Source organism: Equus caballus, chromosome 19, assembly GCF_041296265.1.
Source record: "Equus caballus isolate H_3958 breed thoroughbred chromosome 19, TB-T2T, whole genome shotgun sequence".
Classification (NCBI taxonomy): Eukaryota; Metazoa; Chordata; class Mammalia; order Perissodactyla; family Equidae; genus Equus; species Equus caballus.
In genome coordinates this window covers 59729459-59756759 of record NC_091702.1, presented here as the reverse complement: position 1 = coordinate 59756759, position 27301 = coordinate 59729459, and the positions used below count along the sequence as shown (strand labels likewise).

At 41.0% G+C, this 27301-nt stretch overlaps 1 long non-coding RNA gene across 7 annotated transcripts in view; it reads right to left on the bottom strand.

Moving 5' to 3' along the window:
- The window catches only part of LOC138919000 (uncharacterized), a 31350-nt gene extending 11041 nt beyond the window's left edge, over window positions 1-20309 (bottom strand). For 2 of the 7 annotated variants that reach the window (XR_011428870.1, XR_011428873.1), the window contains exons 1-5: window positions 19855-20305; window positions 19695-19769; window positions 4379-4459; window positions 1349-1601; window positions 702-886 (exon numbers count right to left, since the gene is read on the bottom strand). This is a non-coding gene — a long non-coding RNA (uncharacterized lncRNA). Of the gene's footprint in view, window positions 1-701; window positions 1602-4378; window positions 4460-19694; window positions 19770-19854 lie in introns of all 7 variants that reach the window. The other 5 variants (XR_011428868.1, XR_011428872.1, XR_011428874.1 and 2 more) reach the window with 4 other exon arrangements.
- Between the last annotated feature and the right edge of the window lie 6992 nt (window positions 20310-27301).

Below are 27301 nucleotides of genomic sequence, written 5' to 3'. Positions count from 1 at the left end.
CGTGGGGTACCTCTCTTCCTGAGAAACACTTAGAAAAGGGAGGTTAGTAGGATGAAGTGCATTCCCTGTCACTGCAGTTGATCCAAGGGCTGCAAGTGGTCCTCATCTCCTCCTCCAATATCCCATTTTGGATTCTTCTCACACTTGCCAATCACCCAGTGGTTTACCTGATGATGTGGTGCAAACGGTCATTCCTGAGAGTCTGAACCCTTAGTAATCATGCCCTTCTTAGGCTGGGTTTGCCATATATGGCCGTTTGTGTCGGTTCACAGTTCTAGTGGGGCAAGAGAGCACCAGGAGACACCAAGTGGATCACGTTGAGATCCACACATATCCCTCCCTGTCCCATTGTGTAGAAGCAGCCTGACCTCCTGCTCACAGTGGTCAATTTCTCTGTAAATATGGTGATTCCTCACCTGCACGCCCCTAGACACAAGGAGTACAAAGTGCCCTAGTGGCAACCATTTCTTGTAGCTCAGTTGGACCCTGACTGTGCTCCTTGACAAGAGCATGCCCCTTTTTGGGAACCAGGACCTTTCAAGTTTACAAAGGGCAGAGTTGCAGGGCAGGAAGCACAAATGCTTCCAATAATGTCATCAGGAGTGTTATAAATGAGGCCATTCCTTTTGCCAACACATTGCACCCATGTATCCTTAAAGATGACAACCCATGCTTTCAGAATGTTGCCTCAAAGTTCATACTTTAGCTGTGTCTTTAGAAGACCATTCCACCATTCCGTGAGGCTGGTGTCATGGATGAGGCTGCAGCGTGGTGTAGTATGTGATAAGACCAGGGCGTTCCTTTGTCATGAGCCCTCTCTCGCACCTTCACCACCATGAAGTCGCTGGATACTATAGCAGTCCTTTTCGTGGTGCTGGCTGAGGCTCTGCAGGTAGAAAGGCAAACCCATACCTGGATTAGGTTCTGTCCCTGTGAGGACAAACTACTGGCCCTTCCGGGATGGAAGAGGCCCATTACAGTCAACTTGCCACCAAGTGACCAGTTAATCTTGCGGAATAGTGTCATATCAAGGGCTCAGTGATGGTCTCTGTGGCTGACAGGTTAGACATTCAGAGGCTGCAGTAGCTAGATCAGCCTTAGTAACTGAGAGTCCACGTGTTGGGCCCATACATAACTTCCAGCTCTGCCGCTGTAGCTACTCCATTCATGTGCCCATCATGCCAGTTCAGAGTGTCTGATGACAAAGCCTGACCAACCTCAGCTGGCCAAGACATTCTGTTTATTTGGTTGCTAAGTGCCCTTCCTTGACGGATGCTTTCTGGGGGGTGTTAATGTGTGAAACAAAAATCTTCACACTCTGTCCACTCCCATATGTCCATCCACATACCTCTACACCAGACTTCCTTGGCTCCGATTGTCCAGTCCTTTTCCATCCAGGCTTTTGAACAGATGGCCAAGCCATTAGCCACTGCCCAGGAAACAGTACATATTCTCACCTGGAACAAGTCCTCTACACAAAACAGATGCCCGGGTACACCACTCACAGTTCTGCTTATTAGAAAGATTTGCCCTTTCCACTGTCCTTCAGGGCCACTCCTGGATGTAGCTATAGTGTAGCCAACTGTTTCTGATGCTCTTTCCTGATTGGGATTGAGAAGAACACATTCACCAGATCAATGACCCCATGCTGTGTACCCGAGCTCTTCTTAGTCTCTAGTAATGAGCAATACCACATCTGCACAGGAGCTGCAGTCAGGGCAAACACTAGGTTACACCTGCAGTAGTCTAAAGTCATTCTACCCAGTATCTTCAAAGCCCAGACTGGGAAAGTAAATGGAGAAACGATGGGGACCACCAATAAGCTCCACCTCCCCCACCCCAGCCAGATGTTTATGAATTGTTATCTTGGCTTGGGTGAGGAAGAGTTTCAGAGGTTTCCATTTGGCTATCCCCATTATGATAGCTCTTACCCTGTGGGCCAAAGGCTTTATGTGTATGTTGCAATCATTTCTAACCATACACTGAGGCACTGTGGACATGACCCCTTGTAGGTCCATGGACTCAGTGTCCACTGTGAGCCAGACTTTAGCTACCACAGGACTTGGTCCCCATGACCCCCAAATTAAGAGGGGGTCCATGATGTTGCTTTGGGTTTCCAGGTATCAATGTCAACTCACCCTACTTCCAACAGTCCTTGAAATGTCTGGATATTCCCCTTTCTCACTGTACAGTCACCCTAGTATTTGGCCATACTTCCATCTAGGGAAGAACTTGGTAATTCATAACACTATGTGCGTGCCACTGTATACCAGAGTCGTTCCTCTGACGAACCTGGCCACTCTTCCAGTGTGGGTTCTGTATCTGAAAATTGCCTCAGGTCTGGGAACTAAGCAAGGGATCGTGATTTTTCACTGGGGCCAATGTCCTCAGCCTCTTCCTTTTCCATTTTTGCCTTACTGATTATAGATGTTAAGCACCATCCTTGTTCCTTACCCATCTATTTTTGACTGTAGGGTATTATGTTTAATAATCATCTCCCAAACACCCTGAGGGTCAAGCCCCCTTGACTGCCCCTCCAACTTTACCAGTTGTTACAGTAATTATGGCCTCTTAGCTTTTGGTAAAGTACCAGTCCTCTATGACTTCAGGGCCCATCACTCCCAAGTGACATTAACAAGCAATCAGCCCTGGTCTAAAGAAGAGAGACACCAATGAACCTGTGATGCTCATGCCCTCTCTCAGGCACATCTTGGTGGCCTTAGTGAATCATGTGTCTTCTGGGCCCTGCTTTGGAACAAAATCATGTGGTGGATTTTTCTAGTCGCCTAATATATCCACTCCAGCATGACCACTTCCCTCAGCCTCTTTATTGCTGCTCCTGCCATTTACCAGGACAACCTGGACTTTTCCACTTCACTTAGTGTTGACCATAACTTTATCAGGCTTCTAAGGGCTACCCTATCAGTGAATTTGGCCCATTCCCTGGGGTTGTTTGCTAGAATGATAAATCCTGTTCCCAATAAAGTGCTCCTAAATAAATCAGTTCTTGTTTTTCTAGTCTTACATTCTGGCCCCCTAAATAAAGCACCTTCAAAAACCAACCCTAGGAATATTCCCCTGGCTCTTGGTGGTACATGCTATTTCTTGCAGCTCCTTCAGCGTATAAAATTTTTCTTCCCTTATCCAGCCCAGCACTTCTCTATTGAGGTTATGCTGGATTTAACTCTAGTCGTCTGCCTGGCAGCCAGGAAAGAAGACGAGGCCCCTCATGAGAAGGCACATAACTGTTGCCTTGCCAAGGAGGGGCCTTTGCGGTATCTTCCACCAAAGGGGAAGTCAAAAGCTTTCCATAAAGTACTATTCATTGTGGAATTCTTCCAACCATTTAAGAAGAAAAAAATACAAGCTTAATTTTCCTACTGAATAGGAAAACACAAATACTTCCCAACTTGTTTTAGGAGATGGGCATAATTTTGATATCAAAACCTGACAAGGACATTACAAAAAAAGGAATAGTAGAAATAATAAAAAGGCATTATAGTTGGAGCCAAAATAAAAGATGGAGTGTCAAATCAGAGTCAAAGACTCACGGGAATAAGAGATTTTATCCAGCATAAAGTTTTGCTAATAATCTCGAGAATACATGCAATCAAGAGGTGCAGGCAAGGCAGAGAGAAGCCCTGAACACCGTCCGTGGCCCCCAGGTCCTTCCTCTTGCATTGCATGAGCTATTGAGCCAAGCTGGAAGGATGCATTCTCTAAGTGAGGTCACCTCACACAACATGGAGAATGTTAGGTTATGACACTTACCCATTTTATACCCAGGTAATTACATAACTTACATGCTTTTTCCTGGGAGCCATACCCCATACATTGATAAATTCTGGTTTTGTTTACCATAGTCTATCCTAAATCTTGGACATCCTGCTAAAAGTACTTCATAGATAAGGACTCACCTCCTAGCAATTCATATTACCTTATTTATATGAAGTCTGTTATCAATATGTTTACAGGGAGATTAGCCTCGGTTACCTGCCTTCTTTCTTTCCTGGGAACGTCTCCCAAGACATTTCCAGGAAAGAAATTAATTGGAGGCTAGCTACTTAACTCTTTCCCACTCAGAAGCCAATAAATTTTACAAACACAGAAGCTAAAATACTAAATAAAATATTATCAAATAGAATCTGCAATATGTGAAGAGGCTAATACCTTATGACAGTGGTTTAACATTTGAAAATTAATGCAATTCACCATGTAACAAAATAAATGAGAAAAACCATATGCTAATTGATGCAGAATAAGCAATAGACTAAACACTCGTTAAGATTATAAATTATCAGCAGACTAGAAATAGAAGGGAACTTTCCTAACCTGATAAGGATATCTACTAAAACCCTACAGCCTACATAATACTTACTGGTAAACCATGGATTCCTTTCCTGCAATACTGGGATTAAGGCAAGGATGTTCATTCTCATCACTTCTGTTCAACATTGCACTTGATGTCCCAGCCAGGACAGTGAAAGAGACAGAGGGGGAGAAGGAAGACAGGAATATATATGAGAAAGGAAAAAATAAAATTGTTACCTCATGATTGTGTATGTAGAAAATCTGAAATAATCTATAAATAAACTATTAGAATGACTGAATTTAGCAAGATCAACATATCAAATGATGCAGTGTCACTCCATCAAATCAATTGCATTACATTGCATTACACATCCTTCTACTGGATCGATTAGACAAATTAAAATATTTAAAATTTACAATAGTATCAAAAGCATCAAATATCTAGAAGTAAATCAATTGTAATATTTACAATTTTTCTACACTGAAAACTATAAAATGCTAAGAGAAATTAAAGAAGATTTAAATAAATGGAAGTAAAAACAATTTCGATGGAAGAAAGATTCAATATTTTAAAGATCGATATTTTTAATTTGCTCCAAATTTATCTATAAAGTCAATGTAATACCAATCAAAATTCCAGCAGGTTTATTTTTGTGGAAACTAACAAACTGAATTGAAACTGTATATGGAAATAGAATGTACCTAGAATAGCCAGAACAGTCTTGAACAAGAATAAGCTGGAAGGCTTACACTACCAGATGTCAAGACCCACCATAATGCTACAGAAGTTAAGACAGGTGGTATTTGCACAAAGATAGACTAATAGACTCAGGGAATAGAAAAGAGGAATAAAACTATGGCTATTTTTCTCTAGAGGCAAAAGCTTTATTCCTACCCCAGCACCTATCTGTCATCCAAGCTCATCCCGTCACTCAAACTAAACCATAGGCTTCGTGCCTTGGAGAAGAGAGGCCACAAACAAATTCATCAAAACAAACATGCCAAAGAAAGGTTAGCTACTGGCGTCTGAGTTTCCAAGAACCAAAATCAAAGCATAAAAGTTGGGGTTCAAGGGATACTCATCTTATCAATCTCTTCCATGCCCTACCTCCTCCAAACTCACTCAAAGGAAGAAAGAAACCTCAGCACTAAGTGAGACGAAAAGAAGTCACAGTTGGAGAGAAAGCAAGAGAATTGTCTCCTGCTGAGGGTTTCTGAAGAGGGCTTCGGTATTCCAAATGAGAGCATGAAAGAACCCCCAGAAAAAGTGTATGCGATCTAAGAATGGAGAGGCCAGTGCTGCTTGTCTCGTTATCCTGAGAAAGTTCCATAGTGACATTTTGACACTGCGGTATTAGAAATTGGGGCAGGAGTGCAGTGACGGTCCTGGATGGAAATGTAGGCATCTCATCAGATGCCAGAATGGAGGGTAGTATTGTGAAGCCTGAAAGGACGTTGTTCATCTCAGTTGATGCCAGCTTTGAACAGATGCCAATCAAGAATCAGATGTATGCCTAAGGCCATGACAGGACTTAAGTCCCCTGGAGCTTAGCTGCACGGCTAGGTGGAAGAGATGTTGATTAATTTTAAATACAATGTCTACATTTACTTGGAAAATAACTACAGTTAAGGATTTGGGGCGGGGGGGGGGTGTGTGCACACACGTGCCACTAGGCACAATAAGAGCTTATGAAATAAATTAGGTTCAGTTATGGAAAAATAAAGCCATTTTTCCACACACCTATGTGACTTGCAAGCGCACAGCTAATAGAGCAACAGCAAAGTTTTCAAGCAGGACTGAAGGACAGGGGAGCCTGGAGCAAACCATCTGTATTCAGTTCTTTTCACACAGCCTGGGAGGCACGGTAAGATTAGGGAGACATTTATCCAATCACGTTCTGTGGAACACCAGTTCCATAAGATATGAATTGATGTAAGGAGAGAAACAAAGTTGGAAGGTTTCTTCAGTGCTAGATTCTCAAAGCCATTCATATGCGAATACTTAGTGCAACTCTCCAAAAGAGCTGATTTGATCTGGCTCATGGGGCAGCATTGGGATGTTCTGGCCAGCTGTCCCTTCGGGGAAGGACTTGCTCCTCATTTACTGCGAGTACTGTAGCAGGCAGCCTGCAGCTGCCAGCTTTCTTTGGGAATTGCCTCAGCTGCAGAGAAGTGCCTCACCTAAGGCGTCACCCCTTCATGGGGTTGCCTGTATCCAATGACCCATCCGTGCAAGGTTACCAAGTTGTTCTCTTGCCCATCTCAGGACAACTCTGAAGGTTATTCCAACTCCAGAGCTCCCCATGGCGTTGGCCAGGGCTGGTCTTGGACCAGCATTACGACTCAGCTTCTCCCTCTACCCAGTCCTACTTCTTCCCCTCTTTTCTACAAGTGTTCGTCCCAAGAGTACTTCTTAATAAACATCCTGCAGATTAAACTACATCTCAGAGTCTGCATTCTGGAGAACCCGGTCTGAGATGCCCCACTTCCCAATTCTGTTTGCCCCCCAAAGCCTTTTTTCACAGAGTACCTAACAAGCAGAGGGTTTAAGAAACACACATTCTGGATGCAGGTAAGTACAGGTATGAGAACAGGTAAGTACTTGTGTGGGAAGCCGGGGAGGGGTGCCTGGGACTTGAACACCAGCCCATGAATTCCTTTGAAATTTGAAACCAGCTCCATTTTTTGTTGTTGTTAGGGGAAGATTCACCCTAAGCTAACATCTGTTGCCAATCTTCCTCCTTTTCTCTTCCTCATCCCTACCTCAGCCCCAAAGCCCTAGTACATAGTTGTGTATAGTTGTAAGTTCTTCTGGTTCTTCTATGTGAGACACCACCACAGCATGGCTACTGACAGACGAGTGGTGTGGTTCCAAACCCTGGAACCAAACCAGGGTCTCCAAAGCAGAGACCAGAAAACCCTAACCACTAGGCCAGCAGGGCTGGCTCAAAACCAGCCCAATTTTGAGGTGTAACTCTAATGCTTAAAGTGCAACAGAACTCGTTACCCATTGAGGCAGATGGGAAAGATCTAAATATAATATGACCTATGCAAATAAATTTTCTTCTTCCTGTAAAAATGCTTACATCTCTAAGGTCATCAGTGGTGTTGGATAAAATGCACTCATTTCTGTGTGAAAAATACAAATATTTTGCATTCACAGCTGCCTTTGGATCTTTAGTAGGAGAAGAAAAGGGAAAAAAATGAAAGCCTTCGAAAATCTGTTTCCAAGAAATAAACACTGGGCAGTAGGATGTCCACAAACTGAAAAATCTTCAGAACTGGAAAATATCCAAAAAAGTCCACTGGATGATAACATGCTTAACTTGTTAAATATTTGTGTTTGGCAAACCACTGACTAATATCATTTCAAGCTGTAACTGTATTACCAAAAAAAAAAATGGAGTGAATATTTTTTACAAATGTTTGAAATAATCATTTTTGTATTTTAACATTACTTTGAAATAAGGAGCTTGCCTAAACACCTAAATGATCAGAGACAGTGAGCTATCAGACTGCATGATGAGCATAGAGCAATTCCCAAATACCGTGAGTTGCGTGCAGCCTGCACAAATGTGGCTCCAGGAGGAGTCTGCTTCAGCTCACTTGAATAAGCTACTGTCTATGGCTCACAAGGGTCCCGTTCTTAATGAGGTGGTGCGTAGCGGCAGCACACTGTGAATCCACATAGCAGATGGCAACACTGTCGAGTAGGCTGGCAGTCTGATGTCTAGCCACCAACTGGCAGCAATCATTATTAAACTGATTCATGTGCCCTGGGAAAATCTTCCTAAGAGTCTTAGCAAATGTGAGCAGTGAGAAGCCAATGATCTCCCATTTCTAACTTCTATGACTGTTACCTATATTTTTAAAAATATTATTCCCCAAGGCAATCCACACAAAGAAATAGCAGGATGTGTGAACTGGAGGCCCCGTTCATTTCCTATATACTCATGTACCTTTAAACATGATAGCTATGATTTCTCTGTTTGGTGAATAGCTTTTACTTGAAGGAAACAGCTTTATGGCGTTGACCCTCTGGCCTTACGGCAAATATTCAATGACAGGCAAGCACGCACAGATTCTCTCAATAAAAGTTTCATGTAAATGGTATTGTGAATCTAATAACAACGTATTCTGTCTCACATAATGCAGCAATGACCTAAATTGCTCATGGTCCTGCTACCTCAGGCAGGAGCTCATCCCTGGGTGAAAAGCTTGCTATTCGCACTCTTGGTTAGGAAGGCAGATGAAGAGAGCCACTAGCCTTAGAAAACTGTTCTCATCTCAGTCACACACACAAAAATCTTGAAGGTATTCATATTTAAAATTCTGTCTTTACAAATCAGAATGCTAAGCAAATAGCATTTTTTCTTTTCAAATGTTGAAAGGATCTGTTGTTTGTCACCAATAAAGCCAATTTCTATATCTCCATATATTAATAAAGACTTAAGGCTTTTATTGAAAAATAAACAAACCCATGCTTCATTCACATACAAAATACTTGCACTTAAACTTAAAAAAAAAATCCTAGCTGTTCTCTAAATCTTCATCAAATTTGCTTTCTAAAATCAAGATACTATGTATTTCTCTTATGTCGTGCTAATAACAACAAGGAGAAAACACTACGGTCAAATGTCAGCTATTCCACATGTTGTAATCACAGATTTTACTATACATTCTTTTTATGGTAATTTTTTAATGGAAACAGTTTTAAACCTTTTTCGAAGTGTTAAAATCTCTCTGAATGGATTCTCTTTGGCTCTAGCAATTTGATAAGCCAACTCAGGCTGAAATATCATTTATGACTTCTAGAGAGAATTGTAGTATCCTGTGTCAAACATGAGGGTGATTCTTTTCCAAAGGTAGAGACCCCGGCCCCGCCAATGAAGCTCCATAGCAAGCTCACACACCCTCTCTCCAATCTCCCAACATTTTCCCCCAAACAAGACATCAAATGCCAGAAGTCATCATACATTGAAATTTGAGACCAAAAAAAACACAAATCAATGAGAGATTTACTCAAATTTGCTTGTCTCATGGTTATTTTACAAGAAATAAATTAAACCAATGTTAGAAGATAAGATGTCCATATCTTGTTCTACATGGGACAAGTGCCATGTACTGAAAGAAGGCTGAAAATGGTGGCAGACGAGTTCCTTAAAATGGCCAGAATCTCTCAAAATATTGAAGAACTTAGACCACCAAGTTATGTTTTTATCAAACATTATAAAATGCTAGATATTAGGCAAACAGGATGATGAATGTTTGTCCTTGGGTATTAGGCTCCTTCCGCTCAATGGTATGGATAAAAGAAAACCAGCAATGAGTAGGCTAGTTCAAAGGGCATATTTCCAGGTATTCTGATACATGATAAAGACTTGAAAGTAAATAGGCATACTGATAGCAGTAGTACTGATGCTCAATTTGAGTGAGTCAGCCACGTCACCGAAAGATCAATATTGTTGGGGGTTTTTTTTCAGTGAGGAAGATTGGCCCCGAGCTAACATCTGTGGCAGTCTTCCTCTATTTTGTATGTGGGATGCCACCACAGCGTGGCTTAATGAGCGGCATGTAGGTCCACACCTGGGATCCAAACCTGCAAACCCCAGGCTGCCAAAGTGGAGCATGTGAACTTAACCGCTATGCCAGTGGGCCAGCCCCAGGATGAATATTTTTTAGAACAAGAGAGTTCTAGTGATCATGAGCTAGGGATGCTGGAAATTCGTTTTTTAAAATTCCCGTGTACCAAGTAGTTTTCTGTTCTGCTGCCCTTCACTAAAGCCGCCCTTATCACAGACACCAATGGTGTCCATCTGGCCAGAATCAAAGTTCCATTCTCAGGCTCTCGCTCACTCTAACTCTCAGAGGTATTTAACGCAATTGACCACTACCACCATCTTGAAACAGTTTCCCAGCTTGGTTTCTTGATTTCTAGGACAGCAGTGCCCCTGCCTGGTTTTCCTGCTCCCTTACTGCAGTTCATTGCCAGTTTCCTATTTAGCTCCTTATCAAAATCCTGACCTTTTGACATCTGAATATTCTTAGATATTCTGCTGGGTACACTCTGATCTCCGAAGAACTTCGACATTCTGCTGTGTACACTCTATGAGGTTAGGGACTTTGTGTGTCCTGTTTTCTGCACAATGTCTGGTACGTGATGGACACTCAAATATTTCTTGAAGGAATGAATGAATACTGGAACACCCTGCCTAGTTTGAATAGATGAGTGTGAGTACAATGATGATGACCCAGAAATTAAATAGTTCCTAACATTCTTTCACTGAAGGAGGTAGAAATATCATAATCCTTGTCTTTTTAGAATAGGAAATTGAGGTTTTGATAGTTCAGTTAACTTCGCCCATAACATGCAGCTTCTAAGGGTCAGAGCTGAGACCTGTCCTCCTGCTGCCCAAGCCCTGAGGCCGTGCTCTTCACTCAGTGCTGTACTTAGTGATAAGTCCATGAGAAAATGAGGAACAGGAACCCTAGTTCAGCTTGTGTATCTCCTGGTCCTCTGCTATAACAATACAGTCTTGAAGTTGGTGGCTCTGATGAGCGCAGAACTACAAACGCTATTTTTCTCACATCCAAAAGGAAAAGGACTGGGCCGGCCCTGGTGGCCTAGTGGTCAAGTTTGGCGTGCTCTGCTTTGGCAGCCAGGGTTCAGTTCCCGGGTGCAGACCTACACTGCTCTGTTGGCAGCCATGCTGTGCTGGTGACCCATGTACTAAAAACAAAAACATAGAGGAAGATTGGCACAGATGTTAACTCAGGGCAAATCTTCCTCAGCAAAAAATGAAAGGAAAAGGACCTGTCTCCTTATCTGTAAAATGGAGATGAAAATACTATAAGTCTACCTTCTGTAGATTGTTATTTTCAGGCCAAGATAATAGATATGCAAAATATGAATCACCATATAAAAAATAGAGATGATTTCCATTCATTAATTATTACTACTGTAAAGTACTAAAAGAAGAGCTGAAGTGGGAAGGCAGAAAATCTCCTTATCGACAGGGACAGAGTAGAGGAGTAGAAAGGAGACGATCAAGAAAGAGCTAGAACGTCCCTCACTTACCTAACTCAGATGGTTAGGGAAATGGAGGGAAAGAGTGGTAATGTTGCCAGTTCCTGTGTGAAATATAATGAACACCCACTGCACAATAACAGAATTAAAACTTCATTAACTTAGCCATACTATATAAGTTGTAACAAGAAAGAAAATCACAAGGACAAAAGTCTGCTGATGCTGTGAAATAAAACTGGCAATTCTGCAGTTAACTTATTTTGTACCTGTGTGGTTTTACCTTCCGCTGACTCCAGAGACATTACAATTAGCGTATCCCAGGGGTCACTGCAGATAGAGGAGGCGGGGATTGTTAGGTTAACGAGGCAGCACAGAGGAAGGCAATCCTGTGACCTCCTGGTCCTCAGAATATACAGATCTTTAAACTGTAGTCAGGTAGCACAGCTAGGAATACTCCCAAAGTTCCCTTTCACCACTAGATTCTAGGTTGTAACATTTAATTATTACAGAAAGTGTTGACGAGGATCAACTTAAATTTTGGGACTTGCCTAAAAGTTTTACTAAGGGAGCCTTCTTCCTTTGTTAGCAATATAGTCATCAAATCTCCATTAGGGAAATGAAGGCCTGTCAGTGCAGATGCCGAGATTCTGTGGGCATGTTTGTGTCTCCACTGTGGACATCACACAAGACGTTTCCCTTAGTGCACTAAAAGGATTTCTGAACCCAAAGAGTGTGAAGGCACGGCCTAGCGGGAAGAGCCTTGGAGTCAGTCAGACCCATACTTAAATTTTAGTTCACATACATAGCAAACACAAGACTCAGCTTCAGCCTCAATACGCTCATTATTTAAATGAATATAGACCCTCATAAGTGTTGAAGATCCATGATGATATATGTAAAGGGATTGGATTGCCTGGCAGAGTCAGTTTTCAATAAAGCATGGCTATTATTATTACCAAAGTTGTCAATCAGTGGAATGGTAATACCAAAATTAGCTGTGATTTTATTTTCACTTGGTTTTTGTTGTTGTTTTCATGAGAGATCCATATGTGTGTTTACATAGAACCTATTCTAGAGGTTTAGGAATTCATGTAACAATCACCTCCCAGTTCTCTTTTCACTTTAAGTATTAATTAATGGACTCAAGGAACATTAACTAAGTGCCTACTATGTGCTAAGAACCATGAGTCTAGGGTCTAGGGAAGATACAAAAATAAATATAAATGACTCAATTCCAGAGAACAATAATTTCAGGAAGAAAATAAGCATCACAAAAGAGGGATAAATAAAATATTGTGGGAATCCAGATGGCATGACTTTAATGTGCAAAGGAATCTGGGAAAGCATCCTGAAGGAAGCAGTATTTGATCTGAGCCTTAAAGTAAGCACAGAATTTAGATATGCAGAGGTTGAGGAGGAGGTAGACAAATGAACAAAGAATTCATTCACTTCAAAACCTTCCCATCGCTCTGTTGCCCGGAGATCAGCCCTCGTGGTGCCTGCACTCCGGTGATGGACAGTACAGCTGTGTGACAGTGAAGTGAGGTGAGTGAGAAACAGGTAGTGGTTCAGGATGGCCAAAGGGAAGAGTGCTTGATAAATCTGCAACCAGATCATGGAAGGCTTTAAATGCTGGGGTAAAATATTTGGACTTTATTCAAGCTTTTTGGAAAGAAATTTCAAGAACATTAACTCTATATTGAAGTTAAAAGCAAAAGATGGGGGGCTGGCCTGGTGGCATAGTGGTTAAGTTCACACGTTCTGCTTTGGCGGCCTGGCCTGTGCTGGTTCAGATCCCTGGTGTGGACATGGCACTGCTTGGCAAGCCATGCTGTGGCAGGCACCCCACATATAAAATAGAGGAAGATAGGCACAGATGGCAGCTCAGGGCCAGTCTTCCTCAGCAAAAAAGAAAAAGAGGATTGATGGCAGATGTTAGCTCAGGACTAATCTTCCTCAAAAAAAAAAAGCAAAAGATAGAGGTCTGGTTAAAATACAAATGCACATGGAGAACATTGTTGAAAGATAAACTGAGGCATATTTTAAAAATTAGAAGTTTATTTGAGCCTTTATCAGTTTGAATCAGGTAGCACCAAACCAGAAGTGGTTAGATGCTCTCCTTGGCCAGGAGCCTGGGGGAAGACTTATACAAAGAAAGCACGGAAGCAAAGAAAGGAAATTATTGGATTGGCTGTAGCTTAAAGTCTAGCTGGCTGTTCGTGACTTGCTCTCCTTAGTGTCTTGATTTCCTCAGCCTCAGGCATCTACAGACTTAGATTTTGGTTTGCTTACGTAGGCTGTCCCAGCATTGGAGCCACCTCAGTCTAACGGTCTCCTTGTTTCACTCATTTAACAACGTGCATATTGTTGAGACTGGTTGACTGGCATCTAAAGTTCTTTCTAGCAGCGTTTGAAATGTATCAGAAGGAAGGAGGTCTGGAAAGAGGAACACACAGGATAAAAGTCTATTTCCATAGGTCAGGAGTGAGGTAACAAGGCCCTAAGCTGAGGCAGAAAGACAAACGAGAGACGCTGTGATGGCACTCCATGACTCTCCGTAACTCTGTGCTACCTCCTAGCAAGCCAGGGAACTATTTAAATTAAAAACTTCATTTTTAAAAAAATTTTTTTGGGGGGGAAGATTAGCCCTGAGCTAACATCTGCTGCCAATCCTCCTCTTTTTGCTGAGGAAGACTGGCCCTGAGCTACCATCCGTGCCCATCTTCCTCTACTTTATATGTGGGACGCCTGCCACAAAAAAAATTTAAAAATTCGAATCCATATCTCTCTCGCTATTTGCACTCACAGAAGTGTAAACATTTCAATTTTAAAATTATACGTGAAATAAATAGCAAGGTCATTGAAATCGCAGTTAATGTGGCAGGCTCTAATGCAAGCCAAAAATGCATGAGACTGTGCCTTCTCTTCCATTCCGACATTGTCCTGCCTGTCTGCCTCCATGCTGCCTGAGTCCTCAAGGATTTCCGGTTAACTCCTGCCTTAAAGTCTAAATCAGCTGGCATGTACTGAACCCCTTTCATGGCTGCAACCAGCAAGGCATCTCCTGCTAATTTTCAATCTGGCTCATTTTTGTGTGATGACACTTTCTTGAAGCGACTAATATTATCTCTATGAGAAAAAGCCCTATGTGTGACTTTTCATTATAAAAATATCCACTGGGTACATAAGATTATTCAAGAAAACATGAAAGCTTGCAGAACAAGTAAACAGCTGAAAGGGCAGCAAGACAAGATAAATGTTTCCTAATAAAAACATGGGAATACATTTCGTTATCTGTGAAAAGTAGAGAGGTCGTCTGAAGAGATAGATAAGGTTAAAAAAATACTATGAGATATAGACACACACACAACTATAGATAAATATATTAATAGAGATACATAAATATCAAATTCATCATATTCACATCCCCCCAATGTGAAGGCCTGCTCGTTTCCATTCTACCCCACTCCTCTCTATTATTTATCCAGTTACAAAACTAGAGATCTGGGAAGCACACTTAACCTGCTCTTTTCCCTATCTCCCATACCTAACTACTAAAAATCTTCTGGTTATAGTCTACTAACTAAATTTCTCTTGCCCCTACCTAATTTCAACCAACAAATTTTTTCCCCTTCTGGTATAGGACAGAAAGTGCAAACTCCTTATCATGGCATAAAGACCCATTAGATTTAGCCACACGATATCCTTATCTCCTGTCTTTCTCCGTTATGCACCCTGGCACACGCTGTTCCCTCTGCTTGGAATGGTTCCTTCCACTGTGGATGAACTCCAACAAGAAGGCTCACAGATCATTTCCTTGGTGAAGCCGATGGTGCTCCTTGCTGCCCAGGCATACTTTCTTAAAGGACTGATTACTTATCTTAAACATTTTCTCTAACCTACCTGTCTCTTCCACTAGACAATGAAATTCTTGAAGTCAGAGATATTGTCTCATCTGTCATAGTGAGAATCAAAACTGTGTACCACACACACACACAAACACACACACTTTGCTGTCAACATTAACAGAACTTGGCTATTCAACTCTCTTCATTTGCATAACTTCGCTATTCCAGGAGACTCCTACCCAGGAAGATAACATTGTGAATAACTATATTGTTCATCCCAGGAATTTCTCTAAAATACATCAACTCAACAGAAAATATCAAGCAACAGATTATACATTAAGACTCTTTAAATAATAAATGTAGATGAAATAAATGTCTTTGTATGTATTACAACTAAAACAATAGTAACATAATAGTGAACAGAGGAGAGGTATTACTGAATAAAATGTACAAATTAATTACAGCCCATTCTACTCATTCATTCTCTACAGTGGCTGAGGATTCCTTCCTCTACTTAAAGGGGACAACTTTAATAGCATATTGAAAAGGAGGAAATTCTCACATTTTCTGAGCTCTGTACAGACATATTTTCCAGACAAATCTTTGATCAAAACGAAGGCATGGCCAACAAATATCTTCCAACAGTCAACTTGAATCTACTCACCTATCAGTGACATGGGAGTTCTTCGATGGTGATTTTTAATATGCTGAAATTTTGTAGGACAAAAAATAAGCACACATATACTAAGTGGTTTAATATACAATGCATGTTAGTATTCACCAGGCTTTCATTCTCCATCTCCTTTTCTCCATCTACTCATTAGTTTTAACTAATCTCCCTTCCTTTTCCTACCTCCAAGAATCTTTCTCTCTGCCATCTAGAAATCATAAAATGTAATCAGCAAAATCACCTAAATCTTCAACTTTTCCTCTGGTTCGTCTCTTTACCATCTTGCTTTCACTGAAACTCGGCAGTGCCCTGAGAACACAACCTATCCTTGATCCTCCTCTCATACTATATCTTGGGTTCCTTAGATAAACAGCAGGCCTAAGGGGAGAAGAAATACACAAGACGGTCCTGGAATATCTTGTCATACATATCACAAGCAAGGTATCAAAGACCACCAAGATCGTGTCGAAACGACCCAAGGAGCTAATGTAAAGAGGGTCCCAATGGTCAGAGAAGGAAAAATTTGAGCACCTCTAAGAATAATACCTACCCTGGATTGAAGCACAAAATGTTTAAATTTAAATATGTTTAAGATTGTGAGTTCAAAATGATAGTAAAAATAATCATAATGGGTCTATATCGGAGGATGCTAGAGAATCATCTCATTACTTTGAAAACAGATAAAGGAAAATGATCATGCATTTATATGAACTATACCACTGGTATACCAAATGTTAGATGAGGAGACATTTCTGTTTATAAAAATGTTCTCAGGGATTTCTAGTCTCAGCCATGCATGATAAAGGAGCTGGTACTGAACTAACCCTTCTGCCAAAAACAACTATAAAAGCTGGATGACATGCATAAATCGAATGTCTGAAGGCATTGGCAAGAAACCAGGACAGGCAGGACTCTCGCAGTCCCTGGGAGAAGGGAAGCACATATGGTGAGCTCTACATCCATGCTATGGCTTTGTCCTGGGGGCATTTTTCAAACTATGATGCAGGGAATATAGCTCAAACAGAAAGTGACAGTCTTATTGGACTGGAGGGAAAGAGGTCTGAGTTCAGGACAGCCAAAGTGGCTTGGAATTGAGCATCAAAATCCCAGACAGGAAAGGAATTGAGAGAAAGATCCAAAAATCTGCATTCAAATTCCCCTCAATTCATATCAATGCCTCATGATGTTAATATAGATGACACCACTAGCACAAATGCTGGCAGGGGGTTAAACGGAATTAAACTGTTGCAGGGTTCTTATATTGGTCAGTAACTGGTAAAGCTATTAATTTAAGGTAGGTCACAATAAGTTATGGATGTATATTGGAATTTTATGGAAACCACCAATAGAATAATTTTTAAAATGCATAACTAAAAATCCTGTAGAGGGAAAATGGAATAATAAACAATACCTGATTAATCAAAAATAATTCAAGAAAGGAGAAGTGCAGGATCAAAGAACAAATGGGTTATATAGAAACCACATAATATGCTGGTAGATGTAAACCCAATTGTTTTAGTTAGTTTGGGCTGCTAGAACAAAATACCGTAAGATAGATGGCTTACAAACAACAGAAATTTATTTCTCACAGTTCAGGAGGCCGGAAGCCCAAGATCAGGGTGCCAGCACAGTTGAGTTCTGTTGAGAGCCCTGTTCCCGGTTGTGGACTATTGATTTCTTGTTGTATCCACACATGGCAGAGAGCAGAGAAAGGAAGCGAGGTCCCCTTCTAAGGGCACTAATCCCATTCATGAGGGCTCCGCCTTCATGACCTCCTGTAATCCTAATTACGTCCCCGAAGCTCCACGTCCTGATACTATCACACTGGGGGTAGGGTTTCAACAGATGAATTTTGGGGGGACACATTCAGTCTGTAAAACCAACTATATCAGCAGTTATATGAGATATAAATGGACCAAAGATGTCAATTAAAAGACAGGCTGTGAGACTGAATTAAAAAGAAAAAAAAGATCCAGCTAGATGCTGTTTATAAGAGACATACTCTAAATACAAAACACAGAAAAAATAAAAAGAACGGAAAAATACATACCATGCAAAAACTAAACAAAAGAAAGCTACTATAGCTTTACTAATACCAAGCAAAGTAGACTTTAAATATTACTAGAAATAGAGTGATGTTTTAAAATGTAAGAGTCCATTAAATAGGAAGATAAAACATTCCTAAATTTGTGTCACCTAATAGTTAAAGGCAAAAGAGACAAATCCACAATCATTATTGGAAATGTTGTAATAACTGACAGAATAAGCAGACAAAAAATCAGTAAGACTGTAGAAGATTTGAACAACACAACAAACCACCTTAACCTAATTGACCTTCAGACAACGCTACAGTCAACAACTGCAAAGTACAATTTTTTTAGCTGCATTTATATGTTTGCCAAAACAGACCAAAGCAAATCTTAACAAATTTCAAAGAATAGAAATCATACAGCATGTTTCTCACCAGAATGGAATTAAACTAAAGGACAGGGACATAAAGATAACTAGAAAAATTCCTAGATATTTGGAAATTAAGCAATACACTTCTACATAACCTATGAGTAAGAGAAAAAAATTACAAGGGAAATAAAAATAATATAAGATCTTACAAAGTCACTTTCATAAGCTGATTTGCTTTTGAATTACTCATTTCATAAGACAGCTTTTGGAAAACTTTAGAGGAAGCTTACGGACTTACTCCATTCCTCCAATCTAAAATAGGCTTTTGTCCAAGTACAATTCCAGCAATTACTAGACTTATATTTGTGAAGAACGGTGAAGGGTCTGATATTTTACTGTACTTGCTACCTAACAAGTAGGCCCACCAGAGGTTTAAGGGTGCTAACCAAAGACACGAGACTCCTGGGTCAGAGCCAAAGGATTTTATTACTCACAGCACGGTGGCAGCATGAGCTTCAAGTTTACATGTGTTCCCTGCCCCCCAAATCCCATAGGGGTGCTACGGAGCATCTCAGGTGCAGGAAGCTCACTAGGGTGACCAACTCCCTGGTGTACCCAAAACTGAAGGGTTCCTGGTATTCAAGACTTGATGCTATAATCAGGAAAGCCTCAGGCAAACTAGGACAAATTGGTCCCCTGGTGCACACAGGGTTCGTATCAGAGCTGAGATGCCCTGAGCTCAGGAAACACCAAACTTTGAAAGAACACTGCCAACAAATTTGCCCAACTTTTGCTGCAGAAGGAGATATTATCTTTCTTATCCTGGACAGCAAACAAATCTGCCCTTTGCCTCAGAGAGACACTATCTTTATCTTCCAAAGCTATTTGTCGTACAAACACCCTTGAAAAGATAGTCCAGAACAGAAGCTGTCAATTAATCCATTCAGAAGAAATGCAGAAATGCAAGAGATCTGTGGGGAATTGTCTCCCAATAATATTCTTAGAAAATTACAGTACAATTATATTACAATCATCTCTGTACTAATCTGTATCTTAGCTTTAAAAATGAGACATCCCTACTCTTCCACACTTTGATCAAGTTTCTTTTGTTAAGAACCCAATACAAAATGTTTGCTTGCTGGTTTTTTAATAGGAAGTTTGTGATGAAGGCACCTAAGTATACTGAAAAAGACCTCTCTCTTAAGAATAAGTTGCTATTTTATCTCAAGACTTAATAATAAAGAATAAGATATTTGTTTCTACTGTTTTCATTATCCAAGGATATCCTCACTAAATCCATCTCTTGGCATCTACCAAAAGAGATCAGGACCCAGGAAAAAGGCAAGGGAATTTAGGAATGGGGAGAAATAAATCAGGGGAGAAAAACAAATCCGCATCTCTTTTGCGGAATGAAGTAGGTGCTGGAGATTGAACTAACCTGCACTTTGTGGAGATGTGTGCAGTCAATTTCCCTAGACTGCATCAGCCTGTAGGTTCTGGTGGCTCACATTAACTGTAACGATTCCAATTTCACTGGTTATTTCCCCCACCCAGGAGAATTTCTGGGTGTTCCTAGGGGATGTCTCACAAGCACTCACCGAGTCTTTCCTTACCATGCTTCACCATTTACCACTGGCATCCGCTGTACACCACCAGGTCCGCGGGACGCTGGGGCCTCCCACCACAGCTGAGGCCTGGGTCCCATAAGATACAAAGACTCATCATATTCTGTTACTGCATTAGTTTTCTATGGTTGCAGAGCAAATTACCATAAATGCAGTGACTTAAAAGAACACAAATGAATTATCTCCCATTTCTGTGGGTCAGAAGTCTGGCATGGCTCAACTCGGTTCTCTGTTTAGGGTCTCACAAGGCTGAAATCAAAGTGTTCCCTGGGCTGGGCTTTTATCTGGAGGCCTTAAGAAAGAATCTGCCTCCAAACTCATTCCGGTTGTTGGCCAAATATGGAATGAGGTCCATGTTTCTCTGCCAGCTGTCAGAAAGGCGCCGTCTGAATTCCTTGGCACAAGGCCCACTCCATCTTCAACCCAGCAACAGCGCACCAAGCCCCCTTGTGCTTTGAGTCTCTGATTTCCTTTTCTGCTCCTGCCTACAGAAAACTCTCTGCCTTAGAAGGGCTCACCTGATAGGATCAGGCCCACCTGGATAATATCCATACTTTATCCATACTTTGGGACTTCAATTACACCGGCAAAATCCCTTCAAAGATGTACCTAGATTACTGTTTGAATGAATAAGCATGGGGTGGGGGGCCGTGGGGGGAACTAGAGGAAAGCCTCTTTAGAATCCTGTCTACCCCAGTTGCCATGAAGGGAAGAGTTTCTCTTCCCTCTGCATCTGTTTCTGAGAGCTCCAGTAAAGCACTGCTTGTGCATCTCCATTTGAGAGTTTTTAGAAAATTAGATCCTTTAGGGTTTAGGAACAGAAACATTGCTCCCCACAGGATTTAAACCTGAATCCCATACCGTCTTGGCTACAAGTCAAATGAAAATGAAAATTTTGATGCTGTATGTAGAATCACCCATCCACCCAGACAACTAAGGTTTTGTTACAGGGTTAAACCCTCCTGTCTTAGGACAAACACTTTCTCAGAAATCTCTTTAGTCCATCCGAAAAACAAGCCTTTTGAGGAGATGGCCTTACCAGTACACCGGGCATGTCCAGACATGTCTGAATTCTAGTTGAGTCCACAGCCTGTTCTCCTGCCACATTTACATACTGTTGATATGGGATCTCTGAGCTTCGTGTGGGTCAGAATGTTGAGCACACTGAGCCTCTGCTCTCCGTGGAACAGAGAGAGTATGTCTCTTGCTGAGCAGCTAAATGTATGACTTGTACTTTGAGACAAATGGGGATTTATGCTTGCCTAGCTTACAGGCCTCCTCAGAGTTTCTGTGCTTGGAAAGGGGAAGGGCAAAGTAACAATAAACCAAACACATTTCCAGAAGGGATAGGTAGAGAAATAATCAGTGTTGTTTCTGCAAGAACGTCTGCAGGTCTGGAATCAAGTGAAAAATTGGGCTTTGTTTTCTACGTATAGACTCAAGCAGAACCCAAGCCAGAACAGAGTGAGCATTATGGGGAGGAAGGATCGTGTCCTCTGCTTTCACTTTTTTCCACGCAGTTTGCTCTAAACACACAGACAGCCCAAAGCTGAGCTGGGGCTGAACTGTAGAAGAGGCAGGCAGAAAGGTAAGAGAGGACGTTAAAGTCCACCAACAAGCTTTAATGTTTTTTGACTTTGCTTGTTGACAGGTGTCAGGTAAGACCATCCTTGGCAGAAACGAACTCCAAAAACCAGGACAGCCCACTCCTACCAAGCTACGTCATATGGATCTCGCTGTATTTTTCCCCAAGGCTTTCTAAGATCCGCTTAATTCTATTCATTGTCTGTGTGACAAAAAAAAAAAAATCAGTGATGTGTCTTGACTTCTGAAAGAGTGGGAAAATAGCAAAGTGGATTGGTCAATTTATTATATGTTTTTAGAGAGGTGTTCTATTAAACCAGCCAGTAAACAAAGGCAATGGGGAATTTAATTTCAGAATTTTATTTTCCTTTCATGGGTCTCAAGATCATTTACGTGGGAGAGAATGATGCATATAAGAAGAGACACCTTCCAGGTTGATATTACACTACCCTCAAAAGTGATGGAAGTCCCCAAGCAAGAACCAGGTTACGTACGTATGCTTAACCCAGAAAAAATGAGAAGATGTCCTATGAGATTTTGTTTCTAACTCTGTGGTCTCATCAGAAAAACATAAAATAGATAAATACATAGGAAAAAGGAAAGGCTATTTTCTGTCCGTGTATGATTAAGGTAATAAATGGGCTTTCATAAGTAGAAAGTTCAAATCAAGTATAAATTATTGATAAGTGTATATAAATCCTTTCAATATTTATACTTAGTCATAGCTTTCAAAAATATATGCGAGTATTGTAATTCAGGCAAAATAGAAATAATAACCTAAATCACTTAAATCTTAGCTTCTGTTAACCACAGATAAAGATAGAAATGGTGCTATAAAGTGTGATTTCTGGAAACTAGAAAGTGAGCTTTGGGGTACGATAGTACATGTTGGGACTTGAAGTCAAGTACACCCAAGCTGGATGCTTACTTCTGCCCCTTCTTGATGGTGTGGCCATGAGCAATTTTCTCAGTTCCTCTGAGACTCAGTTTCTTTTTCTCTAAGGTGTGAATAACACCATCTCTTTTTTATGCTGCATATATCTTTCATGCCCTCCCTCCAGTCATTTGTTCTAAGATAACGTGACAGAGACTGACTAGATGTTTCCCAAACCCATTTCTTATTTCCAAGCCAACAGTCAAGCTATAGTTCCCAGCAGCCACGGACCTTGGTGGCCCATGGGCCTGTCTCTCCAGTGGAACATAAGTAGAAGCGATGTGCCTTATCCAGTCCAAGGCAGTTTCTTTCCCCCTCACAATTCACATGCTTTCATCACTTTCTTTCCTTCTAATATCATGTCACAGGTATTTTTCTAAAAAAGTACTTTTTCAATGTAATATTTAAATTTAAAACTGCCTCCAATATTCTTAAAGTTGCATTTTACGAATAATGAAATTGAAACTGTTAAAATTTTCATTGAAAAAGGAACTAATCCTAAGCCAAATGGGACACAGGGACAGGAGTATAAACCAGGACTTTTCTGAGCAAATCAGAGCAATATGCGCAACCTAACTAGAGAATCAGAGAGAGAGAAAGAGAAATAGATATTGATTTCCTACACAGATGCCAACCCCTCTCAGAACTGGAGGATGTCATGTTTCTAACAGTGAGACGTGAGAAGCAAAAAGCAGGAGGCATGAGGGGGCCGGTCGGTGGCACAGTGGTTAAGTTCACACGTTCCTCTTCAGTGGCCGAGGGTTTGCCGGTTCAGATCCCTGGTGTGGACCCACACACTGCTTGACAAGCCATGCTGTGGCAGGCATCTCACATATAAAGCAGAGGAAAATGAGCATGGATGTTAGCTCAGGGCCAGTCTTCCTCAGCAAAAAGAGGAGGCTTGGCAGCAGATGTTAGCTCAGGGCTAATCTTCCTCAAAAAAAAAAAAAAAAGGCAGGAAGCATGAATGATGAGAAAACAAATGATAATCTCACATCAAACCACTGTTGGCATCGCATATGTGTTGTCTTTCAATTGCGATGTCATCCCTATTTTACTTCTTAAGAAAGGAGTGCATTTTCTACTTCCAGTGTTTCTCAGCTGACTATCCCCTGAGAAAAACAAAGCTGCTAAATTCATAAGATTCCAGATAGACCAGGGAAAAAAAGTAAAGCTGAGAAATACATTCACACCCATCTTACAAAATAATGAGAGATGTGTTCTAACGCCAAATTTACTCCTCTTAAATGCGAGCTTCTCCAAGAGCAGGTACAAGGCCACATTGGGGAACCAACTGCAAGTTAAAAAAAGAAGAAATTTCATGACAATTACTATTTCTTTTATGCTGCAGGGGAAAAATTCCAACTGGAAAGCAGGCTTTTTCCAGGTCAGGTTGAAGAGTCCTTTCCTCGTGTCACCTTCTCAGTTCCTCCCTGGGGTTAGCAGTCCAAAGTCACAAGAGATCCACGTCAACACAGCCTAAGATGGTTACTCAGCTTCACAGCACCAGGTCAGAGAGAAAAGGGTAAGTTCTAATTATCTGTTCAAGTTAGCTTTGAATCCAGAAGTTCTGCTTTCTCAGGATGCTCTCATAGCAGGGATTATTTTTCCAAGAACCACAAGAGGGAGTATTCTTACTTCTTTGTCACAGTCCATCCCTGACACCAAATAGATACTATCCTTACACTTCTCAAAAATGATAAGACAGAAAGCATCTCCTTTTTTATTCACCTAAAATCCAAGTGATTATCATTTTGTCTTTCATTGACTCATTTATTATACCTAGGACATTTTCTTAGCACTCCTGATAAAGGAGAAAGCAGACAGTATTTCATGCTGGCTCTTTCTCCCATATTTATTATGTTAGGATTGTTCAGGAGAATGTCTTTCTCAAGTTGTGCTCAGCGAGTGCAAGAGAGCAATGGACAATTATCCCTAACGAGGATGAAGGCAATGAGTTATCTAAAAATAATACTACTGCTTTGAGCTGACCTCCTGCCTAGTCCCTAAAAGGCTAAAAGCAAACCACAACATGATTCTGTCAATTATCATCACACGCCTGCCTATAAGAAAGAGGTTTCTTCATGACCAAAGTGTGGTGAGAATCAAGAAACTATAGGTCTTATGTAAGATACTACTCTGACGCCATTACACAAAGTAATTAACACCAACAACTAAAACAAACAACTCAAAATATCCATGGATTCTCACACACAAACACAAAAGGCTTATTTCTCACTCAAGTCACCCTCAGATGGGAGTTGGGTGACTAGCCTGGGCTGCCCTCTTTCAAGTGAGGACTAAAGAATTCAAGTTCCTTCCATCGTGTGACTCCGTCATCTTCCCACTGAATTCTCTCTTGGCTGACAAACAAAGAGCAGGGTAATTTTAGGTAACAGACTGGAAGTGGTATACTTTACTTCTGTCCCCTAGCCATCATCCAAAACACAGTCATATGACCAACCTAATTGAAGGGAGGCTGGAGAGGGACACTTCCTGTGTGCCTGGAAAGACAATGCCAAATTACTGAGCTTCAAGACCGAAGATTTTCAACATGGGGCTCATGGGCTGCCAAAAGTTCTGTTAACTTGGATGGAAAATGAATTCCATCCTAACTTCCCACTGAAATTTAGCATACCCTTCAATTATAAGTGTAGGTGTAGTAGACGCTTGTGGTGCCCCAAACCACATCCAACTCAGTACATCTGATTTCAGTGTGGCCAAGGTAAACAATTCCATGGGTATTGTCAGTGTCTCTCCTCAAGTATGACATCTCCCTGCTTTTCTGCCTCAGGGATTTCTCTGAGGTCTTGGAAGGTCACTGAGCAAGCTGCACAGCGGATACTCAGTAGATGCAAAAGTGCAGAAGTGTTAGGAACTGTGGGGATAACCCTCAAACAATGCTGAACAGGAGTTTTTATGTAAATAGACCAGACTCCAGTTTTTTAAGGAGACAATTCTGAGGCATATTCTGCAAGGTTCTTCAGAGTTCACAAGTGGGACTGAGTCCCAGTTTTTCTCAGCAATAACCTGCTCAGTAACATACCATTTGTTCGCTTTTCTCCCTTTCCTGTCTCATTCTCCCCACTCTCTCACCTCTGTTTCCTGGGATTATCTCCTAAATAAAGTACCTGCACTGAGTCATCATCTCAGGCTCCACTTTCATGAAAAGCCAGTTTAAGAGTTGGAATGGGGAGTGGCTCCAAAAACAGCCCCTGAGGATAGGATTTTGAAATGGAATTACCCAACAGTCAGATAGCCACCATTGTCTGGGGGAAGCGTGGGAGGGAGGTTAACTCCTAGCACTGTGTAGTATCTCTGGTACTTGAATGGTGGGGTCAGATGTAATGAAAGGAATGGAAAGCGTTAGCAGATAGGTTTTGTTAACTGCCTTAGACGCCTTGAAGAAAGACTGTTTTCTATTAATAATCTCTTCGAGGTGTTAGGCTTTCATTAACAGTCTACTTGAGATTCCCAAGCAGTTCCTGCATGTCTTAGATTTTTTTGTTACAGTAGCACCTCCAGCAGCACCTCCAGGGATCAAATACCAAAATCAATTCCATTTCTCTATTGCTAGGTAACAAAAAAACCAGAATATAGAGGTTTATAACACCAACATATATATATTTCTTAAATCAACTATTTTGGCAGGGCTCAGTTGGGACAGTTCATCTACGCTCCACTCAGCTTTGGCTGGGGTAGCAGAAAGGCTGGGAACTGGGACCATCTCAAGTCTTGCCCACTAAGAGGTCTGGCGGTTGATGCCGGAGATCTCCTGGAGCCCTGGCTGTGGATGTCAAACACCTCCATGTGCTTTCTACATGCGCCCTCACAACATGGTGGCTGATTTCCAAGAGTGAGTTTTTCAAGAAAGTGAGCCATAAGGAAGCTGTACTGCCTTTTCTAGCAGGACCTTGATATAGACACAGCATCACTTTTCAATGCGTTCTGTTTGTTAGATACAAGTCACTAACATAACACTGAATGCTACTCAAGGGAAGGGTAGTTAAAGTGAACCTTTTGATGAAAAGAGTATTAAAAAATTTGTGGAAATGTTTTAAAACCATGATACTCACACATAGTTTACATGAAACTAACTTATAATTTCCCCTACTTCCCATTGACCTGACTGGCAGTTTATATTAATGCGACTATGAATAATAACACTTTGTTGAAAATATAAAATCTGGGACAAATATAAGACTTGGCAGGATACAAAGGATTTAAGAACATGATGTTTTTAAAACTTTACATGTCCAATAAAAAACTGACTGGATAGGCTCAATGGCAGAATGGAGATGACAGAAAAGAGAATGTGTAGGACAGTACCAAAACGTCTAGTATTTGTGTAATCTGAGTTCCAGAGGGGAAAAAAAAGGTTTATACAGAAAAGAAATCTGGAGAAATAATGGCTGAACATCCTAATTTTAATGAAAGACAGAAATTTATACTTTAAAGAAGTTCCGTAAACTCCAAACAGGATAAACGCAAAATCCATAGCAAGACATATTGTAATCAAGGTCATGAAAAGTAAAAACAAAGAAAAATTCTTTAAAAGCAGCACGAGGGAACAACACATTAACTATAGGGGAAGAACAATTCAAACGTTTCTCTTCTGAAATCATGGAGGCCAGAAAGAATTAGTTCGACATTTTCAAATGCAAAAATTTCCTTCAGGAATAAAGATAAAACAAATAATTTCTCTATTGAAAGAAAACCAAGAGAATTTGCTGCCAGAAAACTTGTTCTAAAATAACTGTTAAAGGAAGTTTTTCAGGCCAAAGGTAAGTGATACCAAAGAAAAATTGTAATGCCAGGAATGAAGGGAGAGCAACAGAAATGATGGAAATATAATTTCTCTTAAGCGCTTTAAAATATATTCGATAGATAAAAACAAAAATT